Genomic DNA, 25,083 nt, shown 5'->3' on the forward strand with positions numbered 1-25,083 from the left:
CGTACGATTTTCTTGAAACTTTCAGGGAATACTCGTCAAGTATCCCGTAAGGTATTTCAGAAATCTGAACTCGCCCGAAATCAGAGTTGAAATTGTCAAAATTCTTCAAAATTGCGAATAATGGGGCGGAGAGGATAAATATAGGAACTTGTCCATTTTTGAAGGGGTCCGCGGCGTACGATTTTGTTGAAACTTTCAGGGAATACTCGTCAAGTATTCTTGAAGATATTTCAGTAATCAGAACTCGCCCGATTCCACATTTGAAATTGTCAAAATTCATTAAAACTGAGGGTGAGGGGCTAAATCAGACATTTTTGTATTTTTCAAAAGCTCCCGCCGGTCGATTTGCTTGAAAATTTCTGGGAATTATCTAGGAGTGTTACGGAACACATTCCAGTCATTAAATTATGTCCAGCGGCAGCGGGAAAGCTTAAAATTTAAAAATTTGAAATTCTGGGCTGGGCTGGGCTAACTTCCTATACATAGGACTTTGGACTTCGATGCTTCATCCCAAAGTAAACTCCGGGTCGATAAGACCCCCAAAACCGTTCGGGAATATCCAGCCCTGCACGGACGACTACCTGCAAAAAGTAGCGAGTACAAAAATCAAGTGAGAGTATAGATACAAAATTAGTACTTTCTGTAGAGACGTAAATATTTACTTTAATAATTACTTACTTATTAATATTGAATCAACAATGCACGTCAACCTTCGTAAGCTCGTAATCAAGTAAGTTTACGAAGTTCAGCGACACAGACCTTTTATCTTCGAAAGCTTTTGTAATAAGCAAAAATTACCTTCCAGATGTTTATAAGTTTCGTATAAAGTTTGTAAGTTTCGTAAGTTTACGTAATTGCGAAGGCTGACGTGAAATGCCTCATTATTTAGTTAATTATTTAAGCAATTATATTATAAGGAATTAGTTTTGTTGTGTCATGGATTGAATAGCAGTTTGTAATTACAGTACCGTACCAACCGTGGTATATTGTGGTACCAAATACCAGGCCCGGGGCCCGTAAGGGCCCGGGCCAGGTCGCTTGCTTTACACTAGATATAATGGACTTTTTGTGTATTGAAGATTTTACAAAAAAAATATTTCAAGCACATAAATTTTCTTACATTAAACTGCTTGATCTTATTTGTTTTTCACATGTAATTATTTTTGTATGAATTTTTCGCTTCTGCAGGGTTACACTTTTGTATGAATTTAGAGCAAACATAATGTATAATTTTTAATGCTAAAAGTTTAACTTTCGAATTTTACAAAATTCTGATTTTAGCTGAAACTTCCACACTTCCACTTCATTTAAAAATTCAGCCAAAGAAAAATTAGGTATATTGAAGAAAACCTAAAAGTGTGGGTCGACTTATTTCTGTGCTTAAGCAATTTAAAATTTGTAGGGTAAAAGTTGGAGTGAATCACTTCATGCCTACGCATTTTTAGTTACAATTCCGATATATAAATTTGCATGTGAATTACCTGACACCAAAATTTCTCACCAGTTGGCATATTTCTATTATAATTATTTCGTGGGATTGTGGGAAATTCTGTGTATGTAAAGAGTTGGCACATTCTTAATTTCTTGGAACCGAAAATATGTAAAAGTTCAACTTGAAAGAAGCAAAGATGCTGCTTGATAACCACAAATGTACCTTGTTAGGGGGCAAACTTACCTTAACCCAGTGACAAACTTAGGACCCTTAACTTACAATGCGATGACCCCAAAGGTCTTATTCCGATTTTGGCAAAACAACGATATTATGTAACCTTAGACAAATAATTGAACACGTGTTTCAGGATTTTTCATAATGCTCGGCTTAAAAGGAAATTATAAAGGAATGCGTGACCGAGAATTTCCGTTTTTACCGTGAAATTTTTCTCGCAAGAGAGAAAAATACAGATTCTCGCATGCGAATTCCATCATAATTTTGTTAAAGCTTAAAATGTGTGGGCATGAAGTGGTTTCCTCAAATTTTGACCCGACCAATTTTAAATTAGTCACACACCGAAATAACCCGACCCGTAATTTTCGTTTTCCTGAATGTTCCAAATAAAGATTTTTCAAAAAGCTGTTAATTTTCTAATTTTAATGCTATTTCAAAATTGAAGGAATATGTTTGCTAAAAAATTACTTCTATAAATAAAAACTGGTTTTCAAAAAACTATTAACCATTACATTTTTTATACTATTTCGGAATTTTGAAAAAATACTACAGGCCAGAAAATTCGAAAAATCAAAAGTTTTTGAAATGTGGAAGTTTCTTAAACCCAATTTAATTCCTTTAATTCCGTGCAAAAATGTTCTTCCATTTTTGAAATAGGATCAAAATTTAGCACTTTGAAAAATCCAAATTTGGCTGAAAATGTATTTAAAACTTTCCTCACAGGCGAAAACGTGCTATCCAGGAAAATATGTACAAAAATACAATCCCGCTTATTTCCTTGTGTGAGCAATTTAAAATTTTTCGGTCAAAATTTGAGGAAACTACTTCATGCCCAACCATTTTAAGCTATAACGAAATTATTATAGAATATAGTGTAAGGAAAATTTCACGGTAAAAATGGAAATTCTCGCTCCCGGATTCCATCATAATTTCATTTAAGCATTATGAAAAATCCTGAAATACGTGTTCAATTATTTGTCGAAGGTTACATAATTATAGTGATTTCGTCAAAATCGGAGCGAAACCACTGGAGTCATCTCATTGCTGGTCAGGCTGTAGTCTGACGGCTTCAGGCCCAAATGTGTACAATTGTATATTTTTATATTATTACCGCTTGGTTCAATTTTAAAAGCTATTTTCAGCCAAGAGGTTAGCTTTTCAAAATATTGTATGTCATTGAATTTGTACCTGAATTCAAGAAATATAAAATACGTGTTGTATTCCAAATTCCAAATTTCTCTTAATTTTTCAAACTTTTAAAACGGGCAGAAAAGTAATTAATCGAAAAGGTTTTGTGAGGCATTGGGAAGTAAGCGAAAAGTTCGCCATATGCGCATATTTATTTAACTTCAAGGTGTTTATAATTGAATTTTCTCCACCCCGCCGCTGTCGTCAAAAATATAGCTGAGTTAAAAGTGCAAGTAAATTGCAACTATTTTCCCGTGGAACTGGGAACATAGTATGCTCTTAATACGTAGAATATTATTTCGTTCCAAAATACTATTATTATTCTGGAGCAAAAACTATTACAGAGGGTTATAATTTTGTATAGGCACAGTAGCTTATTTGCCCATATATATATAAAACTGCGGCGCAAATTAAAAATGTTGTAAACGATTTTCAAACTATAATTCAAGTCGAACAAATTTTCAATTTACTCCATTTTAAAATTTCGAAATCTGGGTCCGAAAATTGGGCCCCAAGTGTACCATGCAGTTAAATGACTTTGCACACCTTAAATGACCCCTAAAAAAGTACCTATATAATTTATCAATGCAATTAACATGGTTTCTGATAGAATTGGGCCTAATGCAAACAATTATATCCGAAAATCAACCAGAAACACAAATCTCAGCTTTCCAGAGTCACCAAACGCACCACCCTCAACAATTGCGAAATCAGACGCGTGTGACATACATTGATGATGCTCTCACAAAAATAATTTTTTTAGCACAAAATGAGTTGGGAAGGAAAGAAAACGATCCCTACTTTATAAAAAACTTAATTTTTTGGTCTTGCGACAAAAGTTAAGGATATTACATTGAAAATAGGGGGAAACCATAAACTTTTTCCAACTCTGCACCGTCAGAATCACCACTCACTATTCATCAATGTGGTTGAAGTACTCGAAATTATAATTATTTTGTACAAAGATGTATTAGTTACGTCGACTTATGCACCTTTTTTGTTTTTTTCAAAATGGGAGCTTCAGGACGACACTGTAAAGAAACGTGTGCCTAATTTTTTTTATGCGTTTTGCAAACTTTTGGATGGCGAGTGTAGGAAAGTGACCTATGAAATGGGCCTTAAAATTTTTAATTATTTGAAACGACGACTTTGTTCCTTATCAAAAAAGGATTAGGAACACGTGGAAAACGCCAAAAAATTCACCGATGAGTACTTCGGGCACATAATTAGTGTTGGCAACTGTGCCTATACATAATTATAACTCTCTGTACGTAATATCGGATATATTGAACTTATGAAAGGGCCCGGCATTAAAGCTCATACCAGGCCTGAAAATTTCACGGTACGGCTCTGTGTAATTAACTAATACTTCGATACACTTGAATTAAGAACAACAAACGAACATTGAAACGAACGAATACCTTATCTACTTGCAGAGGAGTTGAAATTCTAGTCTCTAAATATCCAAGATAACCATAATACGCTACAAATGCTACAATTGTGCTTATCCCACAGGTGGAAAGTAGTCTGCAAAACAAAAATACATAATCACATTAAAACCTGAAAACATTCCATCAAAACAAACACGTTTCTTCTCACTTGTTAAACGTGAACGATTTCTGGCGTCCGGTAGCACCGCCGTGATGATTTCGATACCCGGGTTTCCGCAGGTTGACCCAGTTCACGGAAGGTATCGCGGTTTTTCCTTCGCTCCCACTGTGCCCGTTGGACGAAGTAAAGTCATCTTCCTCGGCTTCGGATAGCTTCCGTTTCTGTTGACGTTTTGCCCCCGTGAACATTGTACTTTTGGCTGCCGGGCCGGTTCCTGTCGCTTGCTGGTGACCTTTCCCCCCTTGAACTTGTCCGCGATACCACACCATTCCTGACCTTGACCTTGACGACAATTGATGAAGAATGTCAGCTAGAACGGCTGACCTGACCAGATTTCACCTCAGCTTACCCGCATCCAATCCAACCATCCGGCAGTCTGCTTTTTATTTTCTTATCTTTGGATGTAAATATCGCAGCCAAACGCGCCCATTGTCTTTTTCAAAGTTCACATTAATTAAACTTATGATTGATTATTCCTCAAAATCTCTGACCACATGTTGCGAGACCTCAATTCGCAAAGAATTTAGTTAACAATTTTTACTTACAAGTTAAGAACTACCTGCATCGACAAAAACAAAGCTGGAGCGTTCAGCGTTTCAAAAAATATCTCGGCCGACTTCTCCGTTCCTGCGCGGATTGAGGGGCGCTTCCGTGAGGAGGACGGGATGCTGGGAACAAATATTTCAAAATTATGTTCCTAAAGTTCTCTTTACCTCTTCAGCAAATGTTTGCAGCAGATCTTTGCTGTACACGTCTTGCCAAATTCTCTCCATATCGCTCTTATCCGTGACGATACCATGTTCCATCGGGTAATTGATGACCAACAGGCCCCTGTGCTCTTCCGCCTTGGGACCGACGAAAATGTCACCCTCCAGAGCTCCGGCCATCACTCGAACGTGCTACGGACGGCCCACACTGCCCAAAAAATCAAAAAGTAATTAATTAACTAACTAATTAAGTCGAGGAGAGAACTATCCGTGTGTGTAAGTAAGTTAGTCAGTCCTGTCGTCAGGAATGAGTAGAAATTTTTCTCCTGTGTTCAGTCATTGAATAATTTTTGCAGTGCTCTTGCTTATCTTACTTATCCTTAGCTTAGCGTATCATGGAGAAATCACATCACACTAATATTTACTATCTACTAAATATGTATGTACGATAACAACCACAAAAAAAAGCAGTAGAACAATACTTATCATCTTCTCTAGATCCGTAGACGAGGACGACGACTACACTGCACAAGCCAACAGGCAGAACGTACAGGTGCCCTTCCTTATTTGTAAGGGCGGTTCCTATTGGGAGGGGGAGGGGCTTTGCCCCCGATTGGGCGCCCAGTGACCTGGGCGTCAAGTTGTGGATTGGTCATGGCGTTGATTGGCTTATCCAGAAGATAAGCGTCAAGTTGTGGATTGGTCATGTATTTATTGGCTTATCAAGAAGATAAGTGTCGAATGTATGATCATGCCTAGATATGGATTGAGATAGATTACATACGCAAAAATGTAAATTGTCTTGCAGATTTTGCAGTAATCGAGAAATAACATCAAAACAGCGAATCATTATTGTGTTTACATGCATCCGAGTATGCAATTTTATTTCCTTTTGTCTTATTTTCTTTAATATAAAAATACCATCCAAAATTGCTGGGCTAGATTGGCAAACTAATTTTGTAAATAATGCACAAGAAATTGCAATAATCTTCATGGTTACTTCATAAGCAGATTAGTAAATACATAAATAGGATACGTATCCATAAATGGTTTTGACGCCTGATGAACGTGAACAAGTCGGCTACCAATTAGCAATTGCAACACTGAATATATTAACAATATTGTCAAGAGCTAATCAGAAGACCCGCCTATATTCACAAAACAAATCACCCTTCTTTACTAAAATTACAACACGGTGGCGGGGAAGGGTCACTAAATTACATTATACAATTTCACTATTTACAGGACTATTTCTCTCAAACACACATTTCTGTAATAACGATTTTTTGATTACAATTATACTTAGTAATAAAGTTAGCAAAAGTATTTCTAGCCAATCTCCAAAAATATTTACAAATGGCTTGGGCCGTTGAAGGCCCTCCTTGCAAAAAACAGTTTTTCTAAACACCGTTTGGAATCGATTTGGGATTAAATCTACGCATTCGTCCTGCGTACATCGAGCGTCTAATATTAACTTGTCGCTGGTAGGAAATTCGGCCGTGTCGTTGACACAAGCGCTCTGAACAATTGCAGAATTGGTTGGCATGTACAGTAGATAAACTTTTGACCTTGAGGTGCACATTCTGCATTCAGCTTCAACGTCCACATTTGCGGAAACGGTAGAAATCAATGTCACGACGAGGATTAATTTCAAAAGAGCCATCACGACTAGTTCCTTCTATGCAATCGGCTACAACAAGACTGCTTGCAATCTGTTTGTTCCTCTGCTTTTAATCTAAATCTTTTTACAAATCTTACAACAATACTGTCGTTAAATGGACTAGGAAAGCAAGTAAACCTATTTAAAATTTTTTGTAAATCAACGTTTCTAGACATGTAGTAGGTTAGGAAAACTGCATAGCTACCACACACTGAACTGTCATACATTTGCAAGTTACAATTATTTTCAGTAATTACAGGGAATTTTAATGTAGGAAATTTGTAGTCCGACCAACTTTTGCCATAAGAATCAACAAAAGATCCATAGACTCTGCCGTCCTTTACCTTGGATATCCACAAGAATAACCAGTGACTTCCAGGCTGCGTCCCATCTTGTTCATTGAATCCAACTGCAATTGGTAAATGATCAACTTTAATTTTAATTAATTCATCGCGAGGAATTACGTATACTCGTTGCACTTGTGTGCCCATTACGGCGCAGCGCATGAGACACAGTAATAAGTCAGTATTCATTCTGTCAATGTTGATCTGCTTCTAAACTTGCGATACGATTTGAATCAATAGTAATTTGGCCTTGAAAGAAACCCAAAACCATTACCATAATACTTGAATCAAGGGGGGCAGAAAATCGAAGCTCCAATGTCACATTTCCTTCTCGAGTTCCCAAGTACCTATTAATATGCTGAATAGGGTTCATATCGAGCACAACAAAAAAAGAGCCTTTAAGATAATTTTCACGATTAATATCCGTGCCACACTCAATATCATCCAGAGCATCGAATATAGTATTGTATGCGACTAGTGCAGTCTTGTTGGTTGAAGATACCTCCAGGTTTTGATATATTATTGGATTTCCGTCCACACAAGCTTTTATAGAGGATAGAGTAAATGAATCAAATCTGAATGCAGCTTTTGTGACGTCACCGTGGAAACGATCAGGGTCCAATAGGGTAACTACCAACACTCGTGGTATTGTCGAGCGAAATAACGGCTCTGAAATTACGGTTTGCGCCCCTTTGGTTGCAGTGAAAATTCGTGTCTCACAAATTTGAGTAGGGAAAGTAAATTTCTGGTTTGACGCCAGCATCTTATGGTGCCATGCCATAATTCTAGGATTCACTAGTACTCTTTTCACGTATAATTGACAGCTTTTCCAAGCTAGTTTGTATGGAGGAGGATCTGAAGGTTTCACGGTGCTAATGGCGTCCAAATGAAAATTGCTTTCTGTTCTTTTTAAAACGAGTCTAAATTGCATATCGGTCGGGTAGTAACGGGATTGAAACGGGGCTTCCGTTAGAGGTCCCATTATTTCACAATCAATCCCATTAGCAAAGAAAGATTGGCGCTTTTGCCACCCAACATTATCGGTTGATAAAGTATCGGCCGTGTCCATATAATAAAGTTGATTTTGCAGTTTCGAGTTCTTGTATCCCACACTGTGACTTAGGGTATCAATAATGTGCTTTTTATAGGCGTACAAACCATCATCACTACGAGTCACGCAATTATTAAGTAGCTTCAGCTACTTTATGTGAAGACTTTGTCTGTCTGTCTGTCTGTCTGTCTGTCTGTCAGCAGGATATCAGGAGAACGGATCGAGATAATCGAAATCGGTTTTCGCCATCATACATAGGACCCCAGGGGGAGGATCCTATCAACTTTTGGGGGCAACCGGACCACACCCCCTTTGGCGACAGGGGGTGTGGTCGGGGCAAAATGAGATTTTTAGTGCAATTTAATCTATAGGTGAAATAGAGTAAAATTATGTGTTCCGGAGTTGTGCCACACCCCCTCGGCGCCAGGGGGTGTGGTTGGGGCAAAATGAGATTTTTAGTGCAATTTAATCTATGGGTAAAATTAGGTGAAATTGAGTGAAATTAAATGAAATTAAGTGAAATTAAGTGAAATTGAGTGTTTCCCCGATTTTGCCGCACCCCTTCGGCGCCAGCGGGTGTGGTTGGGGCAAAATGAGATTTTTAGTGCAATTTAATCTATAGTTTGAAATAGAGTAAAATTATGTGTTACGGAGTTGTGCCACACCCCCTAGGCGCCAGGGGTGTGGTTGGGGCAAAATGAGATTTTTATAAAAAATTACTCTATAGATGAAATAGAGTGAAATTAAGTGTTCCCGAGTTGTTCCACACCCCCTCGTCGCCAGGGGGTGTGGTCGGGGCAAAATGAGATTTTTACAAAAAATTAATCTATAGGTGAAATAGAGTGAAATTAAGTGTTCCCGAGTTGTGGTGGGACCGTTTGGGGTGAAGTACGTCTGAAGCTACTTCCGTATGCGCGTTTGCGACGGTTTATTATTAATTTCAAAGGTCAATGAACTAAACAAGGCTGCAAATGTATTGTGAGAACCTGCCACTTTGTCGGCAGCGGTAATTGGTGAAGAATTGGATTTTTGAATACAAAATTTGCAGTATAGAAAGTGCGAATTTGGACCAAAATCGGTGTAATGCTTTTGACTTGAAGGGATGATAAATTCGATTGGAGAATTAGAATTTGCAATTGTCGTCGTGGGAAAAAAACAAAAGTACTCACTGCCCAAGACACTGGTATCAGTGGAAGGAACACCAAAGAGGCTCAATTCTGGGCGATATGTTTGCGCCGATTTTGGAAATGCAGGAGAGGAATCCATTATATTTTCTTCTTCTTTAGTTTTCTTTTTTTAAGAGATGTGACCTTTTTCGGCGCTGCTCGCTTTCTGACTGTTGTCGGTTTCTTTTTAATCGTCCTTTTCACTTTTCCTGCACCTGTCTGCTTTGTTGACTTGCGCACACCAGTGTGCTTTCTAGGCGTACTGGATTTCCGTTTTGAAGTTTTATTACTTAATGAACCAATATTTGACTGTTGGGTGTCGTCATAAAAAACTAATCCTCCACCAGTTTGTTGAGGGTGGCTAGGTCGAATGTAACACACATTCTGCTTTCTGTACAATGTACTTTACGCATTATGGAAATTTGCGACGAATTTGTAGCGTTACAGAAGTTGGAACAAGCTCCTCCAGGAGAGAGCGATTATATTCATCAGTCAATCTGATTTGGACTGACGACACTTGGCTTCTAGTCACTGTATAAAACCTTGGATGATCAAAAGATAAGGTCACGGTTTGGTCCATAGCATATGGGGGTGAAATTATTCTAATTACATTGTACGAGTCTGCGCCAATCAAATGTTGACTACTCAGATCACAGTGTACCCAAATTTGCCCAATCGGTCTCAGGATTGGCGGTGGAATTGGTTCGGGTGGAGGTCCAAGGTCAAATAAATACTTTGGGACAAACAAATCATTAATTCTCTGATTTAATAAATAGTCACTAGGAAGGTCAAATAATTGTGAGAGGTATGAAGAGAATTTAAACTCGACATCAATTGAGATGATAATAAAACGCAACATGTCTTGCTCAGGGTATTCAACGATCCCAATTTTTAACTTCACAGCCTTGAAAGCAGCAGTCATTGCATTTAAAAGTGACTTTAGAGTATATTCATCAGGCTCCAAAGTTGTGATGGTCAATGCAGTCCTTTCACCCAAAGAAATTATGAACGCTGTATCAGGGGATAGGTCTTTCAAATCATCGACCGCAATATCTTGGTCTCCAATGTATGTTCCACTAACTGGAAAGTGTAACGTCGTGAATCCCAAAGCTTGACCCAGAGTTGGAGATAGAAACAATTCTCTATTGTCCACATTGTATATTATTCTTGTTTTATATAATTCTGTGGACTCGGCACCAATCTCAATTACTACATTTAAATGATCTTTGGCCAATGCTGCATTAATTTGTGAGATTAGATCCTGGACAAATATGAGCTCGCCCTTCTTAAAATTATAACTATCTTTTGGTATAAATTCTAGGTATATATTCCCATCTTCTGGTTTTGAAAAGAATTTGGGGGTTGGCTTAGGGGGAGGGGGAGGTGGGGGCTTGGGCGGTACTGGGCATTCTTTAGGTGTTTTCAGTGTAATTTCTGCAAGCCCAATTTCGTACGATTGTGGCGGATTAAGCGGTATTGATTTGTAGAGCCAATTGCGGAAATTTGAGGCATTATTGTAAGGAAATTCTTCCACACAGTCACATGAACGAAGAGTAACAAAATATTCAAATGAATCCATTATTCGTCGTCAAGTTTCTCTTTGTTGTAACGTGTTATTTCACTTTGATAGAACATTCCCTCCAAGGGTTCGGGATTCTCACCTGTGGTGGTCAATCTTATAAATGGAACTGGATGAATGTCAATGATTTCTGAAATCTTATAGACCTCGCGCTCGAAGCGTTCCAGATAACCTTTTACAAAAGGATTTTTATTGTGTCGCAAGCGCTTTGAACTTACAAGCACAAAGTCTCCAACTTTATATTTGACTGGCTCCTTTTTTTGTTTAATAAAGCGATCATATAAATTATGCCACAGCATATCTGCATGCTTCGTTGTGTTTTTGACATCTGCCGGAATGAATTTAATGCCGCTATGATATGTATTGTTTATAGAGTTTACAAGAGTGTCAAGTACATCCACGTAGCGTTTAGTATTCATTTTTCTTTGATAGTGACTGATTTTTGATTTTAAAACGCGATTTTCGGCCTCAATTAGACCAGAGTGAATAGGGGAGTATGCACTATAAAGTTTTATATTATATTTTTTCAAGAGTGTCTTGACCTCGTGGGAATAAAATTCAGTTCCAGCGTCGGAAAATAGGCGCTCACATTTAAATTTGCTTTGCTTAATTATCTTTTCCAAACCAAGAGCAACTTCTGCGCCAGTCTTTGTGCGCAGTTTAATTACACTCATAAATCGGGACATACACTCCACAACGACTAATAAGTAAGAAATGCCAGAGTTATAACGTGAAATTGACTTGTAAAATACAAGATCCGCAGTGCACATGTAACCGATGTATGGGCAGAGGTAGAAACGCCTTTTAAATTTTTTCTTTATAGGTCTATGTAATGCAAAAGTCGAGAGATCACGCAACGCGTGCTCAACATCTTTGCGGTTTTTATAATGGTTACTTCGCATCAAAGCCGCCACTCCTCCGAGACTTCCAGCTCGTTTTTCAGCAAGATAATTCCGTTTAATATAACGCTCACTAGTCATTTTAGCACAAAACGATCTTCAAAACTAATCCACTTGCACACTCCACTTATTTTATTCTTTGAACCTTTGGATGGCAAAGTTTTTTTTCGTTGCTCTTCAGTTAATGGAGGCAGCGGCTTTGGTGATGATGAAGAAGGAAATTCAATTTGTTTGGCCTCTTTGGTTTCCTCCTCAATTACAGTTCCTCCTCCAAGCTGCTGCTCCGGATCGCTTTGAATTACTGCTTGCGCACATTTACTTTCATTGTCACCACCTAAAATGTCTTGTTGCAGGGCACTTGGAATAATGCCAGCGTGCAAAATTAGTGCTATAAAGTCTTTGGAAAATTCCAACTTGTCAAACATTTGGCTTTGCAAAATAAAATATTTTAGTAAGTTTGCGAGATTACTTGCAGTCCACACTGTTCCGTCATAGACAATTTCTAACTTGTCATTCCACTTAAACTTGTCATCGTGTCCTAGTTTTTGCAAAATTTCTTTAGCTCTTGGTATCAGAGCAGGGTCAAGCTTTGTCGTTACCATATCTAATAATGTATTTTTTTCTTCAGGAAAATATTCTGATAGCAAGCCTCTACTTAATAGTTTCTCATATATTTGGTTGTTGATAACTCTGACGTATGAGCTCATTACTTTTGCAGTAAAACACAGTTTGCTCCTTCTGTAATAACGTAGGTTAATGCTTGACTAATTAGTTTGAACAGTGCGACGTTATTTTTCACAAAATATTTGCGGACTTGCATTTCTTTTAAATTTTTCTTTTGGCTAAAGTAACGAAGTAACTCGGTTGTTTTAGCAGTGGGCTTAAAGCTTGGAAATTTTATAAATCTCGAATTCCAACAAATTTCCACAAAGCACTTTAATAACTCGACACTACAAGTTCTTATAATCTTTATTCTATCTTGAGAGTAAAGTCGCGTAAAGTGTATTAACTTGCTATCGTTTGCCACAATTCTTTTCATAATGTGTAAAGTTTAAGATGGAGAATACACTTTAGAGTCCAACTTGTCCCACAAAAAATTTCGAACGCCACCGTTTTCAAGGTTTTCTACGTCCACGACTAAAAATCCGTACGGTGTCTGTGCGACATCCAGAAGACAACTGCGTAAAAAATGCTTCTGCTCTGGAAATACCTGGGAATTTAAGTATTCTATGGAACGCCAATTCCTCCTATTTGGGAAAAGAATAAAAACGTTCGCTTGACTTGTAGCAACGCTGAAATTTTTCGGGTATAAGGTTTGTTGAGAAATAATGGTAGCTCCTTTGTAAACGTGATGAGTGAACTTGGTCACAATCTCATTCAATAACTTGTTGTTTTGACCCGATAAGCGCTGCATTTCATCGTCAATAAGCAAAAGGATTTTATCGGTAGAGTCGTGTGGAATTTGCGGAATCTCTTTGGCAAATTCGACTTCAGGGTTTTCACGAATAAATTCTTCAAATTGTCCCATTGGACCGTCGTAGACAAATATTGTTCGTGTTATTGGCTCTTTGAAAATTTCGTGCCGTTTTTTGTGAATAACCTTGAGTAGGCTGGTTTTTCCAGCGTTTGACTTTGAAATCAGAAAGATGTTACTTGGCAGAGATAATCTGCAATCTAAAATCTGGCCTTCTTGCTCCATGATTTGATTTTGGAGGAATGCAATTTTTCTTCATCTGCCTTCAGGTTTTGTTCTTATGAATACAAATGACACTTTTATCTATTGAATACTCAGTCAATTTCAAGAGTATGCAAAAGATAAAAGAACCCGTTGTACCCACGTACACACACTTCACAAGCCCAGTCTTTTGTACGAAACAACACGAGTAAACGGGTAGACTGGGCTTTATTAGCAATTAATATATTACATTGTGACCATGAGCGTTGGTAGAATTACCATCAGGAAGTAGATGGCGGCGAACATCAAGCGTGCTAGCTGGTGAAAACTGAATGGGACACTTGTCTACTGCGATGCATGTTGGTCGAGGTACTTGGACCAGACCGTCGTTGCGCAGTCTTTTTCGAAAAATATCATGGTTCATTCTTGATTTTACCTGTGGGTGAATATTTATAGTGTCAAAATTACAATTTACAACCAGTTTACACATTCCGCATTCAACCGTGAACGACCCACCACACTCTTGACACGGCAAAAGTAAACTTGTCTCTCGTTGCTTGATTGAAATATATTCAATAATTTCTGGATGAACAATTTTCCACTTCAAAGGCACTAATCCATTTTCGGTTGGACTGAATAGCGAATGGTTTGGTGGAAGCGTTGTGAAATCCATCATTTCTCGAATTAAATCGAAATGTTGATTTAAGGTTTCTTTGGACCCAACGTACTTGTAAGTCAATTCATCAATATTGCATGCAATTAATTCGAGATTTGGGATATTTTACATGAATTTGTCGTGGGCCATGTAGAATTCTACGATTGAATGTTGCAATATAGCATAAGCAGCAATCACACTATATCCAAAAAATGCCTTGTCTCGCTTAAATGAGAAAAGGCTAGTGTTGGAGTTCTCAGTAACTTGAACATTTTCAAATGAAGATTTAGATGCTGCATTAATACACTCGTTTCTAGTTTTGCACATTTTCACTCTCTCATAGTTCCCTGTATTGCTGTATAAATACCCCCACAATGAAACCATGCACTTTTTTGCAAACAATTCTCCAATTGTGTCGCCAGTAAATTTACAATCTCTTCTCAATTGCCATAGGTCATCAATATGCGACTTCAAAAATGCAGAATGTTGGTAAATTATTCCTGAATGTACATGAACTAATTTAAGCTTCTTTTGCAGCAAATATTTCAAATGTCTATGCAACAGAACCACTTTTGTCTTGTTGAATAAATCCACACACACCCTGGCGTGCTTTAATGGGTCATGTGAAGTAACTGGACGGGAGAAAGTTCAAGCGGAGAAATTACCCGTTTATACGGACAATATGGTAAAGCGTTAGTCTGGCCAAAAAGTTCTTTAAATAAATAAATAAATCCAAAATAAATTTAAATAGATTAAATAAATCCATAAGGTCCATCATCGGGAAAATTTAGATAATCAATACCACTTAGTTCATGGTCACTCAAATATCGATATCCATTCTGGGGTAAAGGTAGCCGACAGCAGCCAGGGAAAGCAGAATTAGAGTCTACACTAAATATGACTTCATTTGGGGACGAGGCACAAAATTTGTAATTTGAGCAGCTTATTCCGGTCACATTGTTGGCCTGGATCCAATTGATAATACGTTCGTCTTTGCAAAATTCAAATTCGACCCTACCATTGCACATGGCGGCATTAAATGCATATGAGGAGAGGGATTTGCAGTGTAATGGTGAAAGTAAAAAATGTTTCATGCAATAATTGACAAAGTGCATCAAGACATCCGAATACTGTAGAATTTTTGTAACGGCAACCTTTTCTAAGAGACTAATTATCCTTTCGCATCCCATATTATTGTATAGGCATTGCAAATCGGCATATTCATTTCCTGACATCCAATTGCTCACACGCTCAAATGGGGGAAATTTGTCCCCAATTTCCAATAGTCGAAGTATAATATTGGTTGGGGAAATTCGGTAGAATATGGGATTGGTCGAATCCAGCGAAGAAAATAGCTTGGAACATGCTTTTATAAAACGTGGAAAATAAGTGGAAAGCGTGCTTGTTGAACTCGAAAATGAAGAGTAAAGTCTAGCCACTAAATCTTCTAGATCTGCATCCAAGAATTCTCTTCCTCCAATCAAATTGATCTTGCTGTTTATGATTAATCCAATTGTTCGGTTGCTCTTCATCGTTACATCAAGATTATACAATTTTGGGTGATTCGAAGCCACTATTTTTTCCACATCGTGGTGTAGAGATGAAGGAGTTACCACTATCAAAAAAGATTTTCTCATTTTGTTGTTGCAATTTAAACAACTGTAAGATGTAATTTTGAATGGAATATCTTTTGCCAATTTGTGATTAGCTGAAATGTAGTGATGATGATGTAGAATTTTATAATTTTTATTAGTGTATGTATTCTCACAATAAGGACATTTGTGTTCATCGCCGGATATTTTTGGTTTGATAGCCTTTACACAAGTCTTCATCACTTTGTCAATAAAATAGTCGCTTAATATCAGCAGTGTATCTATAAAGACTTTCATGGCATTATCACCAACATAGGTTTCAACATGGCTAATTTGGCCAAAGGGATCAATCACGGCTAATGCAAATCCAGTCACATGATTCTCGCTTGTCCTCATAAGCTGATACACAATTTTAAAGTAAACATCATGCATCATTTCATAGTTCTTAAACTTGAAATGTGAATCACTGGGAAATTGTATGATTTTTGAGGAATTGCCGCATGTAATTTTATGATGTTTCAGACTTGTAGGAAAATTACCCAAGCATTTGTTGCATATACTCAAGCGATCCTTGTGAGAAGCTTTATTGTAAAACACGTTAATGTCTTGGATGAGCATAAAGTAATTGGCAATGTTCGTTTCAAATAGTAATAAATGGACCACGTCGTCGTTACAATCGCTCAATTTTATAGGATAAACATCTTTTCCTTCCAATTTGTACAGGTTAATACCAATCTGATACATGTTTTTTTCTTCAAAAATTTCAATGTCTTGTATACAAATTTTACGATTATTTAAAAACCCATCAAAGTTAATTAACTTGTGCTTAAGAATGTATTTTAATGGACCACTCCATGTGGAAGGACGTTTCCACAAATTTCTAAGCTTTCTTCGTTGATTGTATGTTAAGCGTTCATACTCTATTTCACTTGATCCCGGTAATACAATCTGCCAAATTCTAAAATGGGCAATTATAGATAGCGCAAACGAATTTCCATCTCGTGACTGAATCGCCACAATTTTCTTTTTCCGCAATGATGCTGGCACATTCATTATTATTGCTACTCTGGTACGGAACGAGTATGTCTCGGTTGATAAGGCACAATTTTTAGAATTAAAGAGTTTAGTTGCTTTATTCTCCAAGATGATCCGTAGGCCTCACCGATTAATTCTAGCGATAGATTTAAATATGAAATTCCAAACGCTAATCTGTCATTAATTTGTGTTACTGAAGTTATTGTATAAAACGGCGTATAAAACTTTCTCTCTTGGATTCTAAAATCTGTGATGCGTTCCAGAGTAGCATCAAAAGTTAGATTGATTTTTACTCCTCTCAGAAGGTCAACATATTGCGTAATAATTAAAACCAGGTCTGGCTTTAAAAGTTCGTATGGATCCATGAACGTGGAAATATTTTCAAAATTGTGATGACTATAAGTGTATGTAAATAGACTTACGCCTCCGTTATTGTGTATAGCAGGAGGTCCAAATTGGCCCGTTTGTAGATTACTGGGGATAATTGCGTCGTCAGAGCTGTTAATCCCGCCACCCACTTGTTGGGTTCACTGTCTTTTGTGGATTAAAAGGTCAGGCTCGCTAAATTCAGTTCCACACTGATTGCATTGGTGTTTTTCATATAAATGTGTTAAATAAGCTGCCACAGTAGAAAAGCTTTCTCCACAATTATCAAAGGTACACAAGAAAATTCGCGTCACTGGTACATTTCGCCTTTGCGAATTAAATATAGTCTGTATAGTTGGGACGTTGGCCATAGTTGTTCAACTTTCACTCGTAGTCGTAAAGCCACGCAATGTCATCGAAAAAATGCGAATTTACTATTTGAATTCCGTAATTATGTCCATTAACGGATACTCCAGCCTTTTGAAAAATTACAGCTTCACTTTCAGTTAAATAATATTTATGGCTTAGACAATTGGAGTTTATTAAACTTATCAAACCTGGCACAGTCGGTTCTTTAAAGAATGATGGTATTATTCGACTTGGTTTGTATTGCAGGCAAATAAGTCTCTCAATCCTCACAATTAAGTCACAATATTGCGAAAATTTAGACGACAGTTTTTCATCCTTGCATATATAAAAATTTGTTGTCCACCACCAAATAATGCACATTGGACACGAATAGTTCAACATGGAATAAATATCGGACGTAGATCCAAATACAAGACACACGTCATTATTATGTAGGTCAGAAGCATATTTCTCATATTCAGAAATCACTAGACTATAATTACAATATTTGCACATTGAATATGGCCTGTCAATTTCAGGCATTGTCAAGGTTTTTTATAATATGGTATAATTCTGACCTTCTCATAAAACTTGATTGCCCTCCAAACTCGTATCCGAGAGGCTGGATTGCGTCTGCTATTTTGTCGGGAAATACGTACCTTCTACTCAAAAGACTATTATTAAGTAGCTTCAGCTACTTTATGTGAAGACTTTGTCTGTCTGTCTGTCTGTCTGTCTGTCCGTCTGTCTGTCAGCAGGATATCAGGAGAACGGATCGAGATAATCGAAATCGGTTTTCGCCATCATACATAGGACCCCAGGGGGAGGATCCTATCAACTTTTGGGGGCAACCGGACCACACCCCCTTTGGCGACAGGGGGTGTGGTCGGGGCAAAATGAGATTTTTAGTGCAATTTAATCTATAGGTGAAATAGAGTAAAATTATGTGTTCCGGAGTTGTGCCACACCCCCTCGGCGCCAGGGGGTGTGGTTGGGGCAAAATGAGATTTTTAGTGCAATTTAATCTATGGTTTTTGTGGGTTTTTGTGGGTTTTTGTAGATTTTGGGGCAGGTTGAACCAGAATTCCTAAAATTATATATTAGAGATAAACTAATTTTATATACAATTTTAACATGCAATTTTAACCGTTATCATTGATTTGGACTGTTACATCGAAAATTTATGTTTGACATGTAAATCTGGATATATGCAATGATATTTGGAAATTCAAGTCGCAAATGAAGATTCTCAAAATTTCAAGATGAAGTAGAAAAGTTAATTAGCATTGATCTACGTAGTAGTTTAAGGGATTTTGTTTCAATCTACCTCAAAATCCTACAAAAACCCCGGAAAAACCCACAAAAACCCACAAAAACCCGCAAAAACCCCAACCCACAAAAACCCGGGGTAGCGAACCCTGACTGGGAGTACGCACCTCTCGTCGTCAATACGCTGCCAGGGCGCACCGTTGCCAATAGGCCGCCAGATAGTTTCGTGGGGCTCAAGAATGGTGGTGCAACGTGGTAAGAAATTCGTAATTTGGGAGGATTTAAGTTTGTTAATTTTGTGGCTTGGTGTAGCTATATGAACTCGGTGCTGCAACAACTCTTCATGGTGGACAATATTAAGCGCGACCTTTTGGCAGTGGAATTGGATGGCGCGGTGTCGATGGGCGACTCTGGGACGGCCGAGGAGGAGAGAAAGACTTACAACGTGTGCATTTTGAAGCAGCTGCAAAATATTTTTGGTCACTTGGCCCTATCAAAGTTGCAGTATCACGTCCCCACCGGCTTGTGGCGACATTTCCGGTGAGAAGAGAATATTGATTACTTTGTGATTGGTTAATATGTACGTATGTATTTGCAGTCTTCAAGGCCGCCTCGTGAATCCTCGTGAGGAGCAGGACGCGGTCGAGTTTTTCACGTCACTCGTAGAATCAGTGGACGACGGGCTGAAGGCGCAGGGAGAGGAACAGATCATGTCGAAACATTTGGGTGGGTTATTCTCAGACCAAAAGATTTGCAAAGAGTGTCCTCACCGGTATGCGAAGGAGGAGCCGTTCTCCATCCTCTCGGTCGAAGTTCGAAGCCATTCCAATCTCGCAAATTCGCTGGAACAGTACGTGAAGGGGGAGCTACTCGAGGGGGCGGATGCTTACCATTGTGAACGATGCAATAAGAAGGTCGCCACGGTCAAAAGGTTGTGTGTCAAGAGGTTGCCACCCGTGCTGGCCATTCAGTTAAAGAGATTCGAGTATGACTACGAGCAGGGCTCCCCGGTCAAATTTAATGACTATTTCGAGTTTCCACGTAAGTTGAATATGGAACCGTACACGGTGGCGGGATTGGCCAAGATTGAGGGGGAACTGGTCGACGCGGAGGAGAATCCCGGAGGAGCTCCCTTAACGACAAAGTACAGACTGACGGGCGTTGTGGTCCACTCTGGCCAAGCGACCGGGGGACATTACTACTCGTACATTTCGTACAGGTGAATATTGCAAATCATACTTTGTGGCGAATATTGTGTAAAATGGAGCATGTTTTTTTGTGCAGATATAGGAACGGTTTGTGGCGATGGTACAAATTTGACGATTCTAACGTGACCGAGTGTCAGATGGATCTCGGAGAGTTGAAGAAACAATTCTTCGGAGGGAACGAGGTGCGTTACAAACAGAAATTGGTTCAGTTTTTGCTGGGATTACGGATTAGTTACTTAAATTTTGGGGATTAGAATTAAAAGTGGAGCCTGGGATAGGATTAGTTCGAATTAGATTACTTTACTAAATGATTTTGGTTTGGGATTATGGGTTGACAAATCTGGATTAGTTTCAAGATTAAGGATTTTTTTATAAGTGTTATGTTTAACTCATTTTTGTAACATTTGTTTTGCAATTTAAGAGCAAAAAGTAATGTGAAGTATTTCATAGCAAAAAGAGGTTAGTTTTTGAGTAAAAATTTGGCAAGAGTCAAATGCACTGGTTAATTGTATAGGAAAACGAATTATAAACTAATCCAAGTTCTATGACCAAATTTGGATTATTAAGTTATATTGGGGATTGATTTGAATTTTCGGGATTGGGGATTACTTTGATTATTTTCACAGCTTGGATTAGGGATTGACCTTGACCAATCCAAATCCAGATTACCTATCACGTACATGAACTGGTGCACTTTTTGCGCTTTTTCGATTGGGGGGAAATTGAGTGGGAGGAGCGAGCGCTCTGGTTGGTTGGAGGGGTGGAGTGTGAGGGTGGAGCTGGGGGACGAGGGGGAGAAGGGGGATCTCTGGTTGGTGGGGACGAGGAGAGGGGGGAATGTAGGTGGGGTTTGCGAAAGAGGGGGATGTGAATGAGATGACGGATGATTTTTATGCACAAATAAATAATTTATAGATTAAGTTGAGGTGTAGGAGGTGTTTTGGTATATTTAATGTTCAATTTTTCCAAAATGCAAATCAAATTGCAAATTTGCGAAATCCGTGAAGCAAATCTCGAGTCATCCGTAAACCAAAGGTTAATTTGAGTCCACCAAATAATACACATTGGACACGAAAACTCCAACATTTTTTCCACATCACACAAATACATTACATAATAGTCATGCAAATCGTCCAAATAGGAATCCCAATCTTCCATAACGATTTCAAATCCACAATATTTACAAATAGATTCAGGAGAAGGCATTATGCTAATTGTCTACGAAATTCCGAGTTTCTTACAAAGGATGAATTCTGGCCAAATTCAAAACCAAAATTCTCGAGTCTATTTGCTATTCTGTCGGGGATGATATATCTGTGAAGCAAAACTTTATTATTCACGAGAAACTTGAACGTATTTGGTGTAACGGGGGCTTGCTTTAATATATTAAGTAACGGTCTTGACTTTACAATGCCAACTGGTTTATAGGCTATTTCGTGTGATGTAATTTTTTCCATCACTCTAGCGGTTAGTCGTAGTTCATAAATCGAGTCTCGTAAAGTTTGGAGTTGATCCATTGCAATTATGCACACGGGACACATTTTTCCCACTAGCCAGTACTGACTTGGTGGGAACTCAGCCACAACATTTGGTGCAAGAATTTCTTCGCCACAAATTATGTTGGAGCATAGGCGACAAGTTTTGCATGGATGGGTTAATTTTCCCATGCTGCAAAGTTTTCATACTTTTGAAAAGAAGAATTTTCAAAACTGCAACCTCCACTCTCTAACACTAAAGAAGCTTTTCTTCCAAATATATATTTCCTCACTAGTAACTTATCATTCACTAATTTCTTCAAGTCTGCAACTGCTAGCTCCGATATGCAACTTGCATTTGTGAATATTGTCCACAGCTCACTTTTGTCAGTAAATACTCCCTTGTATCGTTGTTCCGAGTCTTGAACTGAATCCATCACTATACTAGCAATTCGCATAAATTCGAATGGACTCAAAGTTATCCAACTTTCCAAATCTCGAGCGCATTCGATATTTATTATACACTGCACACAATAATCAGACATCAAATAGTACAAGTCATCAGGAAATACAGCCCATTCATACGAGTCCATATTACTTTCATCACTGGAACAAGGCCAAGCGCACAAACTGCACAGTGATCTAATCATTTCAATCTGATGAAAATTGCATGTACTTTCCAACTATTGTTTGCAATAACACCATGACGGAACAATTGACTTTGCATAATTCTTGTACTGTCTGGTCAGCGAACTTCTGAAATTGAATCCACTGTACAACAACTTTTCAGAGTAGTACATGTGAAAGGGCTCACGTAGCCAGTCTTCAATAAATACGTAGCGCAAAGCAATAAATCTCATGTCCTCGTTATTCTTTACACTTTTTGTAAATAAAAATAATACATACTTATAATGACACCGGGGACACAGTACACCAATGTTTATGTAGCGATACCAATGTTCACGACAACGTCTACATTTAACATAACGTTGACACACGTCACAGCAAGTCGGTGGAGGCAAAGTGTCACTATTCATCATTTTTAATTTTTAGTTGGTCAAGTTTCCGTTCAACACTCTGAAATTCAGATTCCTCAAGCTTATGACTACTTTCCGCCGACTTTTCTAGTTTGTTGCAAAATTTATGCACTTTGTCCACTTTCACTTTATGATATGGTTTAAAGTACTTTATTGTCACTTTTGGAGAGAATGACACTGATTTTTTCAGAGCTTTTTAATTAATTAGTGAAATCAATTAATTTGCTAATTAATTACCAATTTTCAGCTAATTAACAATTATAAATTAGTTTTAATTACCTTACTAGAGTAATTAAACTGAGTCAATTATAATTAATTAGTTTCGTGATATTTTAACCAATTAATTAATTAACTAATTAATTACTTAATTTTTGAGATTTATCTGGTTTGCGCTGTTTCGTTTTCCCAGGTAAAGTGGCGTTTTTTAATCTGGCAACTCTCCTATTCTACATGACTTATTTTCAAGCCCTCATAATTAAATTTCATGCAATAATTTCAACTTTGTTACAATAAATAACTGCACACTGTAAAGTATATAAGTGCCAATAATGGAAGACGATATTCTCAAAAATTAATATGAAAATCTTAACAAACTAACAATGTCAATACTCAAATACCATCATCAGCTCCAGTTGAACTTTACTTGATGGACTGATTATAATCATTCCATCAATTAAAGGATACATAAATGTATCCGAAATATGGGCGATGTTAAAATGTAACGATTATTATAAATTTGAGTTGCCGGTAATTATTTCTGCCGTCCGTAATTTTATATTGTAGCTTGTAAATTTGCGTTGAAAACAATTCTTTTTTTAACTAATTAATTATTTTTCGAGAAGTAATTAATTACTTTTTTTAGAAGTAATTAATTAGTAATTATAATTAATTAGTTGAAGCTCTCTAATTAAAAATTGATAACTAATTAGATTAAAGATGTCAGCGCTAATTATTAATTACTAATTAATTATTCTTTGCGTTAATTAAAAAGCTCTGGATTTTTTCACCTTGCCCATTTTAAAGTTCCAATGGGAAGATTAATTCGTCACCAGCCGAGTCATGATGAATCATATTTTCTCCACAGTTGATAGCGTCCATTTCAGTCAATAGCTGCGTATGTTGATTCTTGAAACCCAAATTAGTGGTAAGTCTCTCCAGCGTCAAATCGTTGGCAAGCAGGAAATCTGCACTTTTACGAAATCTGGAAAGCATTACATAAAATTCATTAAAGAAATAATCGCGATTGCCAGAGCATATCACTCCCGTGTTCAATGTTTTTCCCTGGCATTTGTGTGCGGTATATGCATCTCTGATGCAGATACCAAATTGTTTGATTGTGAATTTGCCATTTTCAGACTTTACATACTCACTGTTAGTTGTGGGAGCGATAGGGACGAGAGGAAGTGTGCTATTCCGTGCATAAACGCACGGGCCTTTATAGTGCGGAAAGTAAATTAAAACCACGACCGGGAGGGAGGTGGATTTATAATTCTTCCGGTACAATGCCTTGTAAAATATACCTTCCGAACCATTAGTAAGACCAAGCTGTACACATACATTATCTAATAAAACTACATTTACATTATCGGAGAGAAATAATGTGTACTCATTCTCTACCCGTGCATTTTTTGGGAAAACAACAGGAACAATCTTTAGTACGGGCTTCCCTTGCTGAATTAAACTGTAATTATTATATGCTTTCACCAACGCACGAGTTGGAAATATTCGTGGTGATAAGCGAAAATTTTGTCGCTCCGTCTCTGAAACTCTGCCCTCAAATCTGGATTTGAGAAAATCAATGTGACTAGGCTTTATATTTCTTGTCCTAAGTGCCCATAGGACATCATTAAACTCGTCATCCTGTACTTGTCTACAATTCTCTTTAAATTGAACAAATTTAAATGACCTAAATAGCAATGCAGCCTCTCTATTGGATTCATCCTGTACCTTATCTGGATTTATGTATAACGGTGTGCTTGCGATTGCAGACATTTGAAAAAAATCACCAGTTATTATAACGGCCTGAATTCCGCCAAAATGAGCATTATTTTTCCTCAGAAATCTTAGCCTCTTGTCAATGAAAGAAAACAACTCCATTCCAATCATTGAGACTTCGTCCAAAACCATTGTTTGTATTTTCATAGCTTTCTCTCGCAACTGAGCAGATGCAGTTTTGTATACTAAACTTTGCCAGTCATTGCCGTCATATTTACGAAGAAAAACTATAAATTGTGCAGGCACCCAGGAGAAATGCGGCACTTCCGGTGAAAGTTAGCACAACAAAACTGTGGTTTACCATACTTCTTCCTACTTTATCAGCCACGTATCGTTGCAAAAATCGTATGTATTCTGTCTTGCCACTTCCTGCGTATGAAATTATTCCTAATTTTAAACTTTGGCCACTTTCATAACTCTTTTTATAAATGCCAAATGCCAATTTCTGAGAGCATGTTAACTTTTCCGAAGTTATCTGTGTGTGTTTATCGAAGATTGTAAAATTAATTTTGTGTGTTCTCACCTGTTTCTTAATAAACGAAGAGTAAAACTGCAGA

At 37.7% G+C, this 25,083-nt stretch overlaps 1 long non-coding RNA gene across 1 annotated transcript; it reads right to left on the reverse strand.

The window, feature by feature from the left end:
- Nucleotides 1–561: 561 nt before the first annotated feature.
- LOC118438086 lies at nt 562–4,532 on the reverse strand. The gene is made up of 3 exons (XR_004836592.1): nt 4,454–4,532; nt 4,276–4,381; nt 562–581 (listed from the first exon to the last, which is right to left on the reverse strand). It is a non-coding gene; the product is annotated as an uncharacterized LOC118438086 (long non-coding RNA).
- Nucleotides 4,533–25,083: the final 20,551 nt, after the last annotated feature.

The sequence above is a fragment of the Folsomia candida genome, unplaced genomic scaffold, assembly GCF_002217175.1.
Source record: "Folsomia candida strain VU population unplaced genomic scaffold, ASM221717v1 Fcan01_Sc018, whole genome shotgun sequence".
In the NCBI taxonomy this organism is placed as follows: domain Eukaryota; kingdom Metazoa; phylum Arthropoda; class Collembola; order Entomobryomorpha; family Isotomidae; genus Folsomia; species Folsomia candida.